The sequence below is a fragment of the Ovis canadensis genome, chromosome 8 (genome assembly GCF_042477335.2).
Source record: "Ovis canadensis isolate MfBH-ARS-UI-01 breed Bighorn chromosome 8, ARS-UI_OviCan_v2, whole genome shotgun sequence".
NCBI classification, from domain to species: Eukaryota; Metazoa; Chordata; class Mammalia; order Artiodactyla; family Bovidae; genus Ovis; species Ovis canadensis.
The window spans coordinates 101,728,483-101,747,635 of NC_091252.1; the positions used below are offsets into that span (position 1 = coordinate 101,728,483).

General features: G+C 57.0%; 1 long non-coding RNA gene across 1 annotated transcript; it reads left to right on the forward strand.

Annotated features, from left to right (window-relative positions):
* Window positions 1-1,428: 1,428 nt before the first annotated feature.
* Window positions 1,429-3,190, forward strand: LOC138445393 (uncharacterized). The gene is made up of 2 exons (XR_011258850.1): window positions 1,429-1,818; window positions 2,105-3,190. It is a non-coding gene; the product is annotated as an uncharacterized lncRNA (long non-coding RNA).
* Window positions 3,191-19,153: the final 15,963 nt, after the last annotated feature.

Here is a 19,153-nt window from a genome sequence, read left to right on the forward strand (position 1 = left end):
TCTGTGCCACCAACACCACCTGGGAATCCAACTTTATAACTGGATTCCCCCAAGTTTACAAGATTTGGACTAGGCGATGCCCCTCAGCCTCCAGGGGGACATGGGACAAGAGGGTGTCTCCGGGTTCCTCTCTGAGGCCCTGAAATAGCCTTGGCGCATCTCCTGTGCTCAGACCCAGGGAGGACAGTGAGAGAGGCCACCCCCCCACCCCCCACAGGAGTGGGTCCTGCACCGACATCCTGGCCAAGCGGTGTTCCAGGTCCATCCGCTCAGCAGTCACTGATGTTTGGTGGAGGGAGGAATGTTCGCACAGCCTGTGATGCAGTCCATGGGTCACAGCAAACCCCTGGGTGATGTGGACACCCCACTGCTGTCACTGCTCAGGGGACAGAGGACGCTGCCCTAGTCCTCGTGATTTCGCCCACTCTCATTTCAGAATTTGGAAGTGATGAAGCAGTCATACCCTGCGCATTTTTTCCTAGAACAACACCCTCTGTGTTGTGACAGAACACTTTTCCCTACTGTAACTCACGTTTATTTTTTAAAAAAAAGCAAGAGAAAAACCCTCCCAGCACCTTGTGCGAGGCTTCCAGCCCCGTTTCCAGGATCAGCTGGGTGGGTTGAGCGCCTGAGTCTGCTGGATTTCCCCAGGCTGGTGAGAGTCTGTGTCGTCCAACAGAGAGAAAGAACTCCAGCTTATATCCTGGGGCTTGTTTTTCCAATACACAGAGAGAGAAGAGTCTTGACTCGTTTTTCAGTTCAGAGAGAGGATGTGTTTTCGTGGCTTCTCTTTTTCAGAACTCCCAGCTCAGATGCAGAACGTTTATCCATGAGGTTGGTTTCTTCCTGCGCCTCTGCTTTCCAGAAGAATCAAGAGTGAGACCTTGGGGGTCAGAGGTGACATGGGTAGGCCTCAGCTCGGGCTGGCACTGGCCTGGGGCTCCTTTTCATCTTGCAGGTGGAATTCAAGTCCACCGGCAATTGTTGACGCGAGGTCTGGTACTGGACCCAGCAGGGGGCAGAGGCAGGTCCAAGCCCATCCCCTGTGCCCGGGGCCCACGGAGGTGGGTGGGAGGTCTGCGCGAGGACCTGGCTCACGGCAGAGTCTCAGGTATCGGGGTCAGGAGGGGCTGGGGGCGGGGGGCGGGGTGGTGGGTTGCAGTGGGAGAGTGCCTCTTCTCTGGCCCAGAGCACGGAACTCTGGTGCTGCTCTTCGCTCCGTGGGCTCACGGAGTGTTCCCAGCGTCTGGGCCAGACCCTGGCAGAGGCGGGTGTCTTGTCTATAGGAGCAGAGCCCCGGAGCAGCTCTGGGTCGGCGGGGGAGACTGAGGAGCTGGGGAGCGAGGTCGGGGGCAGTGGGGACTGTGGGGAAGCGGGGCTTCTTGCTTCCAACATTGAGAGACGGCGGAAACGCCACTGTTTCTGTAACAGTGTCGTGGGAACCCAGCTGTGTGGGGACTTTCCAGTCACTTTCCCATCACTCCCGGGTAAAGATGAGAGAAGCGAGCAGACAGCGGGTGCTGCAGAAGGGGGTGGGTGCCGCCCGCTTCCCACGGAGGACTTTGGGTGGCTTGCGGCTTTCGAGAGCCCAGAGGATGACCTCACGTGACTGGATGACGGTTTTGGGCAGGTGGCTCCGTGACCATGAGCCTGAAATCCTAAGCACAACTTTGGGCTCAGGAGCCCCTCGTGTTCCTGAGGTTCCAGGTTCCAGGTGTCCTGACTCGGGGTTCGGTCACGGAGCACCCCACCTCCTCCTTCCTCGTCTGCACGAAAACCAGGGGTTGAGCTGGGCCTTTCCTTAGACCTTCAAGGATGGTGAGAAACAGCAAATTTATTTCTTCCTACCTTGAGCATTACTTTCTGGATTATTTGGTTACATTTGGGTTTTTAACTAAACAATTCTAAAGTAGGTTTTGTTAGTCTTATTCTTAGGAAAATAAATGATTAAAATTAAACTGCAAATCATCTGATTAATAAAATCGACCAATTTTACTGAAAGTATTTAGCTTTTTAAAGCAAGGTATTTGAATTATGTCTGTTCAGCCGTATCAGTACAACTTTTCTTTCTCTGTTTCCTTTGCTGACTATCATGGCTCAATAGGACATTGTGACCTGGGTCACAGTACTGGGAGAAAGCAACTGTGGTGTTGACAAACAGCAGGGACGCCTGTGAGCAGCGGCCAAGTGTCACAGCGAGCATCATTCCAAGCACCAGCTCACATTTCTGCAATAATGCTGGCGTGGGTACTGATGTTAGGCCTACTTTACAGACACGAAGCCTGGGGTCCAGAGGAGGTGAGCAGTGAACCGTCTGTGCCCACTCCCGCCCACTACTTTGAAGATGAGGAGTATTCACCCCCTGCACCTGGGGCAGTGCCCCCTTCTCAGTGTTGGGCTTTGGGGTCTGGTGAGTGCCTGACACGCTGAAGGCACCCAGAACATCAGCTGAGGGAGCAGCGACTTAGCTGCAGGATGGACGACCAGCTGGCGTGAACCATCCAGGGTCTGCAGCCTGGAATGATGCGTGAGAAAATGTGACCTAGAAAAAATGGATAGGAGAGTGTGTTTCCATAGCTGAGGCTGCAGTTAAGGAGCTTTTTTCTATGGGTGCTGGAGAGAGCCTGGCATCTCGAGGATTTGGCCTTACTTCCTGGACCTAAGAGAGGGCGGCTCTGTCTTTGCCTTGCTCTCCCTGTCTGTGGTCGCATTGCCTTGGCTCCTGACAGCTCGAGAGGTTCTGGGTCCACAGAAGCTCTTATTTGGGTTAACGTGAAAGTTCTGATTTCTGGGGCTTTGTATCTCCAGGTAAACGTTAGAGTCAGTTTGTCAGTTTCTGTAAAGTTGCCTGCTGGGGTTTTGGTTGGGATGATGAAGCTGGAAAGAACAGACAACTGGGCCCTACAGAGTCCCCTTATCCGTGGACATGTATTTAGATACTGTTTGATTTCATCACCAGAGCCTGTGTTCCGCACACGTGGCTCATCCATGCCTTGTCAACAGGCACCAGCACATTCTCTTTTCTGGATGCCAATGTGAGCGGCAACGCGTTTTTATTTCCAAATTCCACTTGCTCATTACTGGAAGCATTGACTTTCTACCCATTATTTTTCCACTTTAAACCTACCGTCCTAGTTGCTAACAAGGCCTTCACACAGTGATGCTTAATTAAAAATTGGATTTTGAAAGATCCGAGGTTTGGCTAATGATTCCCCGCGAGTATGGAAGACGGCTTGGAAAGACTTTAATTCCCCGAAGCCGCAGGGCCACATCATCGCGTGACTTCACTTCTATTTCATGGGGGATGTTTTCTCTCTGTCATCATGGGACTCAGCCCTCTTGCCACCCCGGCCAGAAGGGCGTGGCCTTGACCTCATCTTGCCTCTGGCGGAACCTCACTTTGACGTGGCTTCCTCCTCCCTGGGTGGAGGGCGCACTCCTCCCTGACACGTCAGTTTTGGAAGTAAAACCTTGAAGAATGATTCTTAGCACTTACCATGCGGTATTTGAAGGACGCAGGAGTCATGCTCTCAGGGGTTTTGTTTGGTCAGAGGACTGTCAGCTTCTTACGTGCCTCTCCAGGATGGTGGAAGGTCTGGATGCGCTGTGCTGGTTTCTAGAAGGAGAAAACATAGGTGCTAAGAAATATCTGGAGTCCTGAATAACAGTGATTCGAGCTCCTTTAGCATTGCTAAATCACGTGGTGCTGTGATTATGTGGCCTGAGTATGTTCTTTCGCCCTCAAAACTCAGCCGACAACCGGCCGCCTCAGCCGACCTGAGCGGGGAGCAGCAGGGCGTTCGCACCCCTCGCCTTCCTGGGGAGTGGCTGTGCCGGGGTCCCCCTGGTCAGGGTTTCCTCCCGGTTTTGTGAGGGGTGGGGGGAAGGCAGCATGAGGAGGGTCGCCTCAGGTGGGCGCTTTTGCCCGTCCTCCCCCAGGGGCACCTCTGTCAGATGGCAGGACGCCCTCACGTGAACTGGGCGAGGGGGGCTTCGTCCAGGCGGCACTCCCACCTGCTGGAGGAAAGTGACGAGGAGGCAGGGAGGGTGCTGGGAGGGCAGGCCCCGAGGGCGTGATCACACTCACACCAACGTGTCCACATCACACACCACCCCGCGCCTCTCACCCAACACGACCACACTCACACACAACCCTGCGCCCCTCACCCAAGAGGCCGATCCCAGCAGGTCCAGGAGGTCCTGCAGCCTCACTGGCCCCTTTGCTGCATTTCCAGGTTGATCAAAATTGCACTCAGAAGGCCTCTGTCTTGCCAAGGCTAGGCTCTGCAGCCTGACTCCAAACCGCGTCCCTCTCCCAGCTTCCTGCATCGCCGGAGTGGCCCGGAGGCGCTGAGACGTGCTGTCTGTGAATTGGAAGGAAGTGGCTTCTTTCACTGTGACCTCTCTGAACGGGCCAGGACCGCACTCTAGAACGGATGGAAGCCCCTCACGTGAAGGCTGGTCTTTGCGGTATAATTCTCTCTGCAGAAGGCAGAGCACTGGAGCGAGCAGGCAGAGGTCTGGCGACCCCGTGACGTGGTGAGGAGAGTGTGAGGGCTTTCCTGGCTCGCAGTTCAGTTGCCATCACTGGCTCAAGACGGTGTTTTTGTTTTCCAACAAAATGGGTGAGGGATTAGCGAGGTGCTGGGGGCAGCACGTGGGGGCGTCGCTCTGGAAGACTAGCAAAGCGGCCGGCGTGGCTGCGGTGGGGTTTGCCTGCTTTTCAGGCTGCTTGGCTCCTTCCGTTTTTCAAAGCTTCCTACTAATGGTAAACTGCATGCAGCAGTTTGCCTCTGCGTCAACAGAGTCAGGGTCTCGGATATCATTTACAAATAAAAGACTGATGTTTGTCTCAGAAAACGCAAAGGCAAGAGGCCATTTCTGAGCACCCGAAGTGTGAACATTACTGCAAATTACAGGGCACATCTGGGGCTAAGAGAATGACTTTTTCGGGGTAGCTGTGAAGCTGATGCAGAGAAGGCAATGGCACCCCACTCCAGTACTTTTGCCTGGAGAATCCCATGGACAGAGGAGCCTGGTAGGCTGCAGTCCATGGGGTCGCTGAGAGTCGGATATGACTGAGCGACTTCACTTTCACTTTTCACTCTCATGCATTGGAGAAGGAAATGGCAACCCACTCCAGTGTTCTTGCCTGGAGAATCCCAGGGACCAGGGAGCCCGGTGGGCTGCTGTCTATGGGGTCACACAGAGTCGGACACGACTGAAGTGACTTAGCAGCAGCAGTGAGGCTGATGGTGCTGGTGTTTCCTTCTGGGGGTCAGGGAAGGGGAAAGCTCATCTATGGAAGGCTTTCTTCATGTCCCCCGGGGTCTCTGACTGCATCTGGCCTGCGTCTAGGGACCAAGTGACAGCGTTCATGGACATACATCTCATTTCAGCTTGCCGTGACTGAAGTTTGATTCGGTTCTTGGTCAGAAGTGTTTTACTGATATTGGTTGAAACTCGTCTGGTTTGTGCGTTTGTCTCCCCAGCGTGGGTGCGTTCATACTGTGGAATAAACACGTATTGAGTAAATGCAGTGACATGTTTGTGCACAACACGGACGAGACGTAAGACAGTCTTGGGACAGACAAGGTCACTTGGAAACAGTTATATCCAGAGCTCTAGCTCCAGGGAGTTTCCAGGAGTAAGAGGGATGGTCCACGTAATCAGACTGGGTGGCGTCTCCTGAGGGGGCCATGTGGGGAGGTGGTCCCACCTTAAGTCTTACTGGACTTTTTTTGGCCATGGCACAGTGTGTCGGGCCTTAGTTCCTTGACCAGGAATGAAACTCATGTCCCCTAAAGTGGAAGGCGGTCTTTCCCATTGGACCACAAGGAAAAGCCCTAACCTGGCATCGTAATACCTGGGGGCAGGAAGTGACTCCTTGGGAGTGGGGCGGTGAGATGCTCGTCACGATGCTGTTGACGAGGGTCTCTATTCCAAGGCCCACTGCTTTTCCTCATTTGCAGTAGATGTAGGGTGGAGCTTGGTGTGCCCCAGGGCAGAACCAGAGACTCCCCTGAGAACAGCCTGGGCCCCCAGTGATCGCGGCTCTAAAATGGATGCTCCGAGGCCTCGGAGAAGAGGGTCTCTGAGAGGCTGGCAGGGAGGGCGCACTGCCACTCGCCCCAAGGCTCGGGGAATGGGAGCAGGGCACTCCCCACGTCTCCAGGGACGCGCCACCTGCAGAGAGACTCCTGAGGGTCATCAGGGTCTGTCCTAGGACTTTAACTGGGCACTCCTCCTGCCTGGCAAGCGAGGGCTTCCTCTTTTTAATTTTTTTTTATTTTTAATTGAACGATAATGGCTTGACAACATTGGTTTAATTTCTGCCATACATCAAGATGAATTAGCCATAGGCGTACATATGTCCCCTCCCTCTTAAACCTCCCTCCCACCTCCCACCCAGCGAGGGCTTCTTTGAAGAGCGTTGTCTGAATAAGAAGAGTTGGAACATTTCCTGTCTGTATTTGTGTGCAGAGAGGTAGGGGCGTGGGGTCCCTAGGAGGGGAGGTTGGCACCCTGCCCCCTCACCATCCCCCCGGATGCCCTGCACTGCCTCCCAGGGGAGCACAGACATCAGGGGACCCCAGGCTTGACTTTGAGGACACTGCACTGGAGGCAGCCCTGGGCGGGGTGGGGGTGCTGGGGGCTGGAGGGGTGAGCTGAGGTCAGATGCCCCCTGAAAGTTTACTCAGCTCAAACTAAACCATCCAGGACCTGAGATGAAGTTACGTCCGTACCTGGAAGGGGCAGGAGCAGGGAGCCTGCCCAGGTGTGGTCCCGAGGCAGGGAGGTGCACGTGGGGACCTCGAGGGAAAGGATGTCGACTCGGACGGCATCCGGCCTTGTCCAGACCCAGCCGGCCAGCACCCGGGCCGCCCGAGGCCACGGCCTGTCACTCCTCTCTTCTCCTGGGTGGGTGACGACACGGCCTGGGGGGGCCCGGAGCAGTGTCACCCCCTCCCCGGTCACAGATGTGCTCTGGACCTGCCTCAGGGGCCTGTGGATCCCGGGGAGTGTCACAGTGCCCGCTCCCCCCAGACCCATCACATACGGTTCTCAAATAGGCACGGCAATCTTATTGATAGGTTTAGATAATTTATTTGAAGACCTGCAGGACATTTGGTCCTGTCCAATACGTGAACTGTGAACTTTCAGATGTTCAAGCTGGTTTTAGAAAAGGCAGAGGAACCAGAGATCAAATTGTCAACATCTGCTGGATCATGGAAAAAGCAAGAGAGTTCCAGAAAAACATCTATTTCTGCTTTATTGAGTATGCCAAAGCCTTTGACTGTGTGGATCACAATAAACTGTGGAAAATTATTCAAGAGATGGGAATACCAGACCACCTGACCTGCATATAGGTTTCTTAAGAGGACATGGAACAACAGACTGGTCCCAAATAGGAAAAGGAGTACGTCAAGGCTGTATATTGTCACCCTGCTTATTTAACTTCTATGCAGAGTACATCATGAGAAATGCTGGGCTGGAAGAAGCACAAGCTGGAATCAAGATTGCTGGGAGAAATATCAATAACCTCAGATATGCAGATGACACCACCCTTATGGCAGAAAGTGAAGAGGAACTAAAAAGCCTCTTGTGAAAGAGGAGAGTGAAAAAGTTTTCTTAAAGCTCAACATTCAGAAAACGAAGATCATGGCATCCGGTCCCATCACTTTATGGGAAATAGATGGGGAAACAGCAGAAACAGTGTCAGACTTTATTTTTTGGGCTCCAAAATCACTGCAGATGGTGACTGTAGTCATGAAATTAAAAGACGCTTACTCCTTGGAAAGAAAGTTATGACCAAACTAGACAGCATATTCAAAAGCAGAGATATTACTTTGCCGACTAAGGTCCATCTAGTCAAGGCTATGGTTTTTCCAGTCGTGTATGGATGTGAGAGTTGGACTGTGAAGAAGGCTGAGCACCGAAGAACTGATGCTTTTGAACTGTGGTGTTGGAAAAGATGCTTGTGACTCCCTTGGACTTCAAGGAGATCCAACCAGTCCATCCTAAAGGAGATCAGTCCTGGGTGTTCTTTGGAAGGACTGATGCTGAAGCTGAAACTCCAGTACTTTGGCCACCTCATGTGAAGAGTTGACTCGTTGGAAAAGACTCTGATGCTGGGAGGGATTGGGGGCAGGAGGAGAAGGGGACGACAGAGGGTGAGATGGCTGGACGGCATCACCGACTCGATGGACATGAGTTTGGGTGAACTCTGGGAGTTGGCGATGGACAGGGAGGCCTGGCGTGCTGCGATTCATGGGGTTGCAAAGAGTCGTCGGATACGACTGAGCGACTGAACTGAACTGAACTGAACTGAACTGAAAGTGCCCACTCAGATGCTTGGTCCCTGTGAAAAGGTCTTTAAAGTTTCACCACAGTTTTTGTATGTCCATCACATCCCAGTGAAATGCTGTAAAAGAATAAAATGAAATTAAAAAATTCTATGGTCCCTTGGCATATTCCATTTAGTGTTTTCGCCGCAAAGAGCACATCTTCCCAAACTGCACTTTACTCTTAAAGCTATGTCTGCCTTATTTGAAAATAAGGCTCACATATCAAAAAAGGGCCAATTATGGAAGATCTCCCCAAAGAGAATCAGGAAAATTCTCCAGTTGCTACTTAGAGGGCCGACTCCTGCGAGAAAGTGTCAGATGCAGAGGTTTCCAAAATCCCAAGTTTCCCCTGGTGGCCGAGCAGGATGGGCAGCAGTGGGGAGGCTGCGGCCAGGCCAGCGACCGCCTGGGGGGGTGCAGGCAACCCAGTTCTGAGATGCGAGGCAAATTTCCAAACTCCTCACTCCGTGTCCCTGGGCTCCTCCTGAAGGTGTGCGTGTTACCTGAGGGCAGGGTGCTGGGAACCCAACAGTTACGTGGTGCGCGTGAGGCCCTGCCACCCAGATCGCTCTCGGTCAGTGTCAAGCGTGGCCGGGGTGGCTGCCCTGGGCTCAGCACACGTCCCTCAAGAGGCCACACAGGGCTCCACCTACAGCGTGCACCTCAGGGGTGCTCACGACGCCCAGCGCTCATCAGTTTCAGGACATTTTCGCCCCCGCCCCGCCGGCTGTCACCCTCCCCTCCTGGCCCTGCCTTGAGAACCACAAACCTTCCCTCGGCGGGTCTGCCGGTTCTCCAGGTTTCACACAAATGGAATCCTGCTCTCTGTGCTCCTTTGTGACTAATAATACGTTTTTGAGCTCATTTGGTGCCAGTAAAGATCAAATGAGATAAAGTCTGTGTACATAAATTCATGCTCTATTATTAAATTTTGATCATTTGGCCTGGGTTTTGTCCTGCCCCCGATGGCGGCTGTTTATGATAAATATGTCCTTTCATCTGTCCCCATAACAGTAATTAGTCAAAAATAAATCAGCAGCTAAAGGTCTGCTGAAAATTGTCCGGTGGCCCCTCAAACTTGCAATTGATTTCCTCTCATTTTGGTTCAGTTCCAGCTGAAGCAGCGGGGGCAGGGACGCCTGGCAGGACGCGGTCCCAGGCTGGTTTGGATGTGGGCGCTGACCCTGGTGGGTGGCCCTGTGCGCAGAGCAAGGGCGTCTTGGAAGCTGCATCACTCTCAGGGCCTCTGTGGGCACGAGCAGGGAGCAGGGGCCACTGACGACGTGGGCAGTGCCGGGCCAGGGCGGGAATCGAGGCTCGGGAAACACTCTGTGTGCTAGACCCCCACGCCCCTCACCTCCTCCGACTTCTGCTGGGCTGTTGTTCGGAGGGAAGAGGCAACAGGGCAGAACCAGGGAAATGTCTCGGGCAGAACCCAAGTCCTTTGGAGACAGGAGGAGCTGGAGGTCCCAGGCTAATCTTCAAGTCATCTGGGGCAGGCGGGACTGTGTCTGTTCCCAAGGTAAAAACTGCAGAAAAGAGACGGAGGCCGGGAGACGCTGGTCGCCAGTGCAGACACCCTGGTGGGCCTGCTGCTGGAACAGTCAGGGGAAGATGCCCGGGAAGCCCCTGGGTATACGGCCTGGGGCTCGGGAATGGGCCGGAAATACTGCGGTTCTGCTGACAAAGGCCTCCCTCAAGCCCCGCTCTGTGCAGGACACGCAGGACGAGACCAGCAGGCCTTGCTCCGTGGGCCACACGGATGGAGACGCCAATGATGACACTTTGTTCTCGGGCGAGATGCCCGGTGCTGTGCGGGCATCATGTGTGATCCTCATGGAGCCGCACGAGGTCAGAGCCGTTCAACCGACGAGGGGACAGACAGCTGCTCAGACCACACAGCTCGTAGGCGGAGGAAGCGGAGGGGACTGTGGGCGTCTGAGCCCCCAGAGTGGCCAGGAGTGCTTGGTCAGCACTTCCAAACACTAGGGAAGGGGAGAAGCTATGCGGAAGCTTCCTGAATGCGGCAGAGGGGCTGCGACCCGGGGGGAGCTGGGCCAGAAAGCTGTGAGCAGAGGCGCTCACCCGCCCTCGGACACAACTGCCCTAGAGCGTCTCCGCCCGTCGCAGCCTGGAATCTGCCCCTGCATCGCTGGCGTGGCCTGTGGCCCCTGGCAAAGTCTTCGTCAGGATCTGGGTTATTGCTTTTGTTCATATCCTGGGTGCGGCTGGACCTGAGAGGCCGACAGGAGAGAGAGCAGGGAACAATGGGTGGGGCGGCCAGGGAGAGCCCGGGTCAGACGGTCAGATGACAGGTGACACCCTCCCACGAAGGAGTCCTGGCCCTCACAGAACCCTCAGGAGGGCTTCACAGGTGTCCCAGCCCACGGCCGGCTCCGCCGCAGAGAGAGGGCTGCCCCAGCGTAAGACGGGGAGCGCCCTGAACCCGAACTCACGTTACTAATCAGCTGTCACTTTAGCGGTCTTTCCTAGCAGACTGTTTTTCTTTAAAATATTTTATTATTGGCCCAAATGTACCAAAGATGTCTATTTTCAATGGAAAACATACTTTGTTGGGCTGATATTCTCTGGGCTTTTGGGCCCGTTCCTGCCCTGCGCCGGGGGAGGGGGCAGACATGAGCTGGAAGGTCTGTCCTTGGACCTCAGCCTGGCTCCTCCCGGAAAGGGGCCAACAGCTCCCATCCTCTGTGTGGCCCCACCTGTTACTTCCTCACGCCCAGAACGCTCGCCGCCATCAACGGTCGCCAGCGGAAGCATCGCCACACTCTTTCGGATATCACCCTGGACAATCTTGGCCCTTGGAAAGGTCGCTCCCTCCTGGGTCACATCTGGTTCTGTCCCAAGCACTGCTCTGACCCCAGAGCCTGGCGACTTTCAGCGTCTGTGACTCAGGGGTAAAGCCCTAGTGTCACAGAGACGGCCGTCCCGCTGGCTTGTTGGATCGTTGCTTTTGGAGGACATATCTCCCAGGCTCATCACCTGTTTCTCCATCACAGACGCGTTCAAGTGAAGCCACATCCCCGACCTCCGCACTGGACGGTGCCGAACGGGGCTGCCCTGAGACCAGGCCACCACCCGGAGAAGCGCTCGCCTGAACAAGCCCGGGGTCCAGGGGACTCGCTCTCAAAGGCCACCCACCCGTTGGGCATCTGTGGGGAAAGAGCCCCCAGAATTAGCATGAGGGGTCCCACTCTCACCCCACGACAGACCCCTGCTAAGATGTGAGTCCAGCCCCGGTTCCCACGATCCTCAGAGACACGTAAGGAAGCACTGCTTCCCTAGGGGTCACAGACCTCAGGGCACCCTCTCACCCCAACAGCCGCCCTGGCCTCCCACCCGCTACCTGACGGAGGGGAGGGGCCTGAGGGGCCTGGGGAGGGGCCTGGGGGTCCGGGGAGGGGCCTGAGGGGTCCGGGGAGGGGCCTGAGGGGCCCGGGGAGGGGCCTGAGGGGCCCGGGGAGGGGCCTGAGGCGTCTGTTTGCAGGGAGGGGCGGGGAGGCCGCGCTCTGCGGGGAGTGCTGGGCTGCTCTCCCCGGGCTTCTTTGCCTTCGGACACCTTCAGGACTGTCGAGGCCGGGGCAGGGTTCTGCTGGGCGCCCGTCCACATGGCGCTGCAGGTGGAGGCAGACGTCCGGGCGTTTTCTCTGAGCGGGGTGTCCAGGAATCGAGGCACACGTGCTCCACACGAGCGCAGAGCTCAGCCTTCAGGAGACCAGGAAGTCAGGGTGGCGGTGTGCTTAAGATGCTTAGTGAAGAAAAGAGCAGGCCCCTCCCCAGGCCCCTCCCCAGACGCCTCAGGCCCCTCCCCAGGCCCCTCAGACCTCTCTCCAGACCCCTCAGACCTCTCCAACCCATCTCCAGACCCCTCCCCAGACCCCTCAGGCCCCTCCCCAGACCCCTCAGACCCCTCCTGAGATCCCTCTGACCCCTCCCTGGACCCCTCCCCAGGCCCCTCCGTCACGGTAGCGGGTGGGAGGCCAGGGTGGCTGTTGGGGTGAGAGGGTGCCCTGAGGTCTGTGACCCCCAGGGAAGCAGTGCTTCCTTACGTGTCTCTGAGGATCGTGGGGACCGGGGCTGGACTCACATCGTAGCAGGGGTCCATCGTGGGGTCAGTGTGGGGCCTCTCGTGCTAATTCTGGGGGCTCTTTCCCCACAGATGCCCAGCGAGTGGGTGACCTTTGCGAGCGAATCTCCTGGACCCCGGGAAGTCCATCCCCGGAGTCCAGTCCAGCCAGACACGCAGACGCCGAGCCTGGGCAGCCCGCCGATGCCATGCGGGGGCTCCGTGCGCAGCGGCTGGACTCTGACCGCGCGTCTCCCCACCCTCAGCCCGGGCTCCCTGGCGCACTTCTGGGGCCAGGCAGCCAGACGCTGCACCCAGAGTGCCGATCCCGGGCACGGCGTCTCTGGCCACAGCACGCGTCGTCCGCCAGGAGCAACGCAGTACCCAGGGGCGGGGACGGGCCCGGCTGGGACTGATGGCCTCAGAGTCGGACTCGAGGGTGGACAGAGTCAGGACCTGCTCGGATCACGGCCTCTGCCCCAGGAGGCGGGTGTGCGGTCGGACAGTCAAGAGACGGAGGGACTCAGGGAAGCCAGCGCAAGCGCGTGTCCTGCGGGGTTTGGAAGGTGGGGCCCAGAGGCCGGCCTGGCACCGGGGGCCCAGAGGCAGCTTCTCAGGCGAATCCTGGGCAAGCATGCGCCAAAGCGCCATTTCTGACTTGCTGATAAAGCTTCTTTTCAAATAAGTGAAGATCTTTTGGGGAGAGATTTTGTGGTGTGTGTGTGTCTGGATACTCTGAGGTGACCGTGAGAAAAGGATTTCCGGCAGCGGTCACCAGGGTGGCCGTGGCGACAGCCCTGCCAGGACCTGCCGCTCCCTGGCTCTCCCCCATCCCACGTGCTCCCACCACCGCCTTTTCTTATTCCTGAGCACTCAAGTCACATAACCTTTCACCCCCTCTGAGCAGGGTCCCGGGCTCAGCCTGGTGCCTGCAGCCCCAGCTGTTCCATTCCTTGCCAAGTTCGGGGGGTCATTTGAGGTTGGGGTGTCCCTCCAGCCCTGATAGGCATCTGTCTTTGAGGAAACCCACCCAAACTTATCCCCAGAGGAGGAACTCCGCCCTGGCAGGGGCTTCCCCCAGGCAGGAAACAAGCCCCACAGTGGGGGTTTGCTTCAGCTTCCCGTAGAGGAGTGATGGACTCCCTGGTTTCATCTCTCTCCGCTGAAGTGACGAACGGTCACCAGGCAGCCTGTGCCCAGACTCGTGGATAAAACGTGACTCTTCACAGGGTGCTGCGAGGAGCCCTGCCTCCCCGGCCTGCAAGCGAGGACTCAGCCCCCAGGGCACATGTGTCTGATTTTAATATTAACACTCAGTGACGCGGAGCAGCTCCCCAATTAGCCGCACTGCAGGCCTCAGTCCGAGGTGGCAGGATCCTGCAGAGCCAATTAGCGGGCAATTGGGCCCTGGTCTCCGGGGGGCCGCTGAGCCCCTCCGGGTGTGACCACCCTCCTCCTGCCTACTGGGGATGTGCGAGTCCACCCCGTGATGAATTTCATTTCCAGAGGTCGGTCATGTGCTTTCCATTTAGGACCAAATAGGATTTCCCAGTGAGACTGAAAAAGGGTGATTTTCATCTTGTCCACAAGACAAGCAGGGAAATAGGTGATGGATCGTTTCATGGCACAGTATTTGTGTGTGTGTTTGTATCTGGTCCTTTTTTTTGGCAAGAAGATTGCTCCCTTTTCTGTGAGTCCCTCACTAATTCATGCTTTATTCTTGGATTAAAAATCCTTGGAAGGAATCTCTCGTGTTTTGTCCAGCTTCCTGTAATGATCTATGCATCACTGCCTTTTCTGCACAAAAAGATGAGAACTGTGTAAACGTGGATCACCTGTCATGCGGTTGCTGTTTACTCTCTGAGTCGCGTCCAGCTCTTGGCGACTCTATGACTGTAGCCTGCCAGGCTGCAGGCAGGCCGACTGACTCTTGTCTGACTCTGTGGACTGCAGCCCTCCAGGCTCCTCTGTCCGTGGGATTCTCCAGGCGAGAACACTGGAGTGGGTTGCCACGCCCTTCTCCAGGGGATCTTCCTGGCCCAGGGATTGAACTTGAGTCTCCTGCTTTGGCAGGTAAGTTGTTGTTTTTTTTTTAACCATTGTGCCACCTAGGACGCCCCATATATTATATATGTATTTATAAGAATTAAGTTTCTAAAGTAGCCTGCAAAAGTAATAGCATTGTTGACAACATTATTGGTCTCTTTGAAGTATCTGTTTTCCAGGCTTATGATGTGCTCTATTAGACTTACAGGCTTTGCAACTAATTGACTGTCTCAGCAGCTCTCACTCTGTGCTGTGCCAGGAGTGCCACCTGACCGCGGAGCAGCAGAAGGGGCCCTGAGCACGCTCCCCGCACTCACACCCCAAGAGCAGCCGGGGGCCCTCGGTGGCCCTGGGAGCTCTGAGGCTCCAGCCTGGCCAGGCGCTGGGCTGGGAACACGTTTGGCTGATCTGCAGAATGGGGAGGTTGGTGGCTTAGGCTAGGTTAGGGTTGGGGGCTGGTGGGCTTGGTGTGGGGGAAGGGCTGGGAGGGGAGGTCACTCTGGGTGGAGGGAAGACAAAGTTGTAAACGTGGGAAATGCCCTGAAGAGCCGTCAGGAGACACAGCCTCCTGGAATTTAGGGCCCTTTGCTGCCTCCAGCCTCACCGTGGCGCTGCTGGCAGAAGGGCGGAGGGGCGAGGCCGTAAAGCCCCCCGGCAGTGACAGGCCAGAGTCGACTGGACAGCGGCACACAGCACACTCCCGAGGCTGCAGCTGCCTCATCTTAATTAAGGATGTGATAGCTTGAGGATGAGGGTCTCAGAAGTAGCATTACTTTCAACAGGGCGGGGGGTTTTGCTGTCTCCATTGGAGACGGGGAGGGGGTCCGGCCAGCTGTTGGACACACGGGGCAGGGACCAGAGCCTGGACCATGAAGTCCTCTGGGTTAGGGGGCCAGGGTGGAGTTGGAACCCCGTCCATGGACGCAGGTGGCCCCCACGGACCTGTGGACGTGTATAGATGATTTGGGGGGTTGTGGCATGGGGGGCTGGCAGCTCCAAGGTTCAGGAAGGCAGGGCTCTCCCCAGACTTCCCTGTGGGGCTGAGCTCATGGGCACAGTCGCCGTCCCGTCTGGGGGCCTCGCTCAGCCTGCCTCCCCCGCCCCTCCTCTGGGCTTCGCCCCGGCCTGTGGCCTCCGCAGTGTCTGCCGCTGTGTGTTTCCTGACAGCGGGCTTGATTTGCTTGGTGCCTGTCCACCCGCTTCCAAGGCTTCACCCGTCCTGGTATTCCGCGCCCAGTGTGCTATGAGCAGGGGTGGCTGCTCAGTAAGCGTGAGTTCAGGGGCACGGGAGGAGGGTGGGTGTGGACTCGGAGGCTGGGGCTGGAGCCACGACTGAGGCAGGCGATGGCACCAGCCATCAAGAGGTGGGGCTGTGGGGGTGGGGAGACAGGGCCAGGCTCCCGGCGGTCTGGGAGGTCATGTCATAAAAGGCTTCACTGGGGAGGTGGCATTTGACATGGGGCTTCCCTGGTGGCTCAGCTGGTGAAGAATCTGCCTGTAGTGTGGGAGACCTGGGTTTGATCCCTGGATTTGGAAGATCCCCTGGAGAAGGGAATGGCTACCCACTCCAGGATTCTGGCCTGGAGAGTTCCACGGACATTAGAGTTCATGGGGTCGCAAAGACTCAGGCATGACTGAGCGACTTTCACTTTGAGGCATTCCGCATTTTTTCAGCAGCAGGTGCCCAGTGAGTGCCCAGGAATAAAGCTCCTAACGTGTAGTGAGTGTACTTGACTGTCCTGTGTGCAGTGCTTTCCCTTGCCTGCTCCATGAGACAGTGCTGTGAGCATAACAGCCTTACTGGAGGGGGGCACGCAGCTCAGAGGGTGGTGTCAGCTCCAAGCCCCCTGCTTGCAGCCTTGGAACTGTCCCCGAGCCACACCTGCCTGGGCCCAGGCTCCTGGAGGTTGAACCCTGCAGCCAGGATGAGGGCGAACGCGGACGTGTTAGAGACGTTTGTTTAAGGTGCTGCTTTAAGCCCTGTGATGTCATGGGAACGCCGCTCTGTGTAGGCTTCTGCGCCCGAACTTGCCCGTGGCCCCAAGGTGGACCCCACGGCTCAAGGAGCCTGCCCGTGGCCCTGAGGTGGACCCCACGGCTCAAGGAGCAGGCACGGAGACAAATCAGGACCCAGAGACTTAGAGGAAACACTCTGAGGCTGAAACCCTGGGGTCTGTGGACAGAGTGAGCGGTGTGGCTCCTCGCCCTGTGTGGGGGTCCCAGGGGTCTCTCCCACAGAAGCCAAAGCTGAAGGAGGGGCGGGAGTCAGGGATGCCGGGATGAACGGAATTAGGCGTCCGTCTAAGGACCTGATTCGTGCTAGAGACACCCCTGGAGAGGCTGTGAGATCCCAGCCCTGACTGTCCTGGAGACGAGGCAGGTGTGTCCCTGAGCTTTGGGCGCCTGGGGCTGTGCTCTGGGCACCCAGCAGGGGGTGGCGAGTTTGGTGCCCAGCACAGCCCCAGAGCCACCCTCCCTGGCGTGGGAACCAGCCTTCTGAAGTCTGCCAGCTGCTGTGCCTCGTCCCTGGAGAGAAAGCTGCCTCTTGGCTTTATGTTTGAGGGTGAGACACGCACGTCTCCTTTCCCACTTGAAGCGCCCCCTCCCCCTCCCCAGGCGAGGTGAAGCTTTGGAGCAGCCTGGATCTCCAGGGTGGGCACTGAGGCTTGCTGAGCCTTTGGCCCCTGGCCCCCCAACATCGTCCCCTGGCCTCCCAGCATCGCCCCCAGATTCTCAGCAGTGCCCTGGACCCCCAGCACCATCCCCCTGCCCCCAGCATTGCTCTGGGCCCCCAGCATCATTCCCCGGCCCCCACCAGTGCTCCCAACCCTCCAGCATTGCCCCAACCCTGCAGCGTTGCCCCAGCCCTCCAGCATTGCCCTGGCCCCCAGCCTCACCCCTGGTCCCCAACACTGCCCTCAGCAAGGGGGTTGGTGGCTCCAACACACCTCTCTCCCCCAGGGCGAGCTGCGCCATCCTGGGAGGACTGCTCAGAGCTGCAGTGACGACTCCCCCCACCCCCCTGATTCTCGCTCTTCGCAACGTGGAGACGTGGAGACATGTTAGTTTCCTGGAGGCTCTCCGTCCTGCTCTCTCTTCAGCAGAGCCTCCCACAGCAGGAGGGTGCCCCTCGCTGGATTCAGCCTGAGCAGGGTGCAGCGTAATTACCGTCTTCTCGTCCCCACTGGATCCCACTAAGGAGGAGGTGTGTTCACAGACGGTTGCCTCCAGGAAATTTGTTTTTAAGCCCTTAAGCCTGTAAACATCACTTTCCGTCTAACTGCCTGTGATCCCAGGACGTCTTTAATTATAGCATGAAGAAACAGCCAACACCCTCACACCATTCTTTTCCCTTAACAAGATCAAACTTAATTTTTTCAAGCTAAGCCAGAAAAGCAGATTAGCACTTGAAATGTGGGCATGGAAAAGAGCAGGGCTTCTGGTCGCAGTGCCGCAGCACCTGTCCCAGGGCCCCGGGGTGGGGGGCACCCTCTCCTGACCTTTCTTGTCCCCAGAGGAGGGAGCCTGGATGGCAAGCTGACAGTGCACTCAGCTCACTGAAGACGTGGATATTATTTTAAAAAGTTAGGTCTCCTACACATTTGGTTACTCAAAGCTCAATTTATTGTCATGGGAAAATGTTATTAAACAATGAATCTCAGATGATCCAACCCAGGATTCGATCCCTGGGTTGGGAAGATCCCCTGGAGAAGGGAAAGGCTACCCCCTCCAGGATTCTGGCCTGGAGACTCTGGGTCGCAGAGTCGGACACAACTGAGAGACTTTCAAATGGGGACAGGGTCGGTGGGCAGGGAACAGAGATGATCCCGGATTACAGACGTCCTGGGAGCCCGTCCCAGACTCAGGCTTCATCCAGTCAGAGGATGGGAGCCCCTGGAGGTTCACGGGTGAGGATGCCTCACCAGCGGGCTGGGCTGGGGGAACACACTGGGCAGGAGGTAGCCAAGGGAGCCTGGGTGGGGGCGACCAGGAGGGACTGAGGCAGCCCCAGGGACTGTGGGGGGCTGGTGGCCTCAGAGGGGCGCAGCTGGTCTCCTTTTGTGGGGGAGAACCAGGGGCACCCCCAGCAGAGCTGACTCGGAGGTCATGGGTCAAGACCTCCCCTCTGGAAGGGCAGGCGCTGGAACGGCCCTTGGGTGCCGGTGTCCAGATGAGTCAGGACCGGGGAGCTGGTGGTGAGACACATCGCTGCCTGAATTCTTGTACCTTCTGCGTAAACCCTTTATAACACAGGCCCTGATGAGCAGCTGCCTTTTAAGACGGCAGTTTTAAGCAGACAGCACTGCTTCCGGGCACACACTGCTGGTTCCTCAAGGAGCTTCTGGGCCTGACAAAACGGCGCTTGTTAAGACATGAGCAAGCATCCACACCAGCTCAGCAGGAGAAATCTGCTCAGTTCTCGGTGCCCGCCCGCCCGCCATCAAGCCTACTAGAGCGCCTTGCTAATTGTCCGCGTGTCTGTCTCTGGGATCCACCGGACTGGGACCCGTGCACAGGTTCACGCGGCCTCTCCCCCGCTCCCATTCCTGGGCGTCTCTGCCCCCGCCGGGCCTGACCCCAGGGGTGCCTTCAGTCTCAGCTCCTGCCCAGTCAGATCTCCTGGCTGACGCTCGTGGTTCCCTGTCCTTCCCTTTGCTGTCACAAGAGCCGTCCG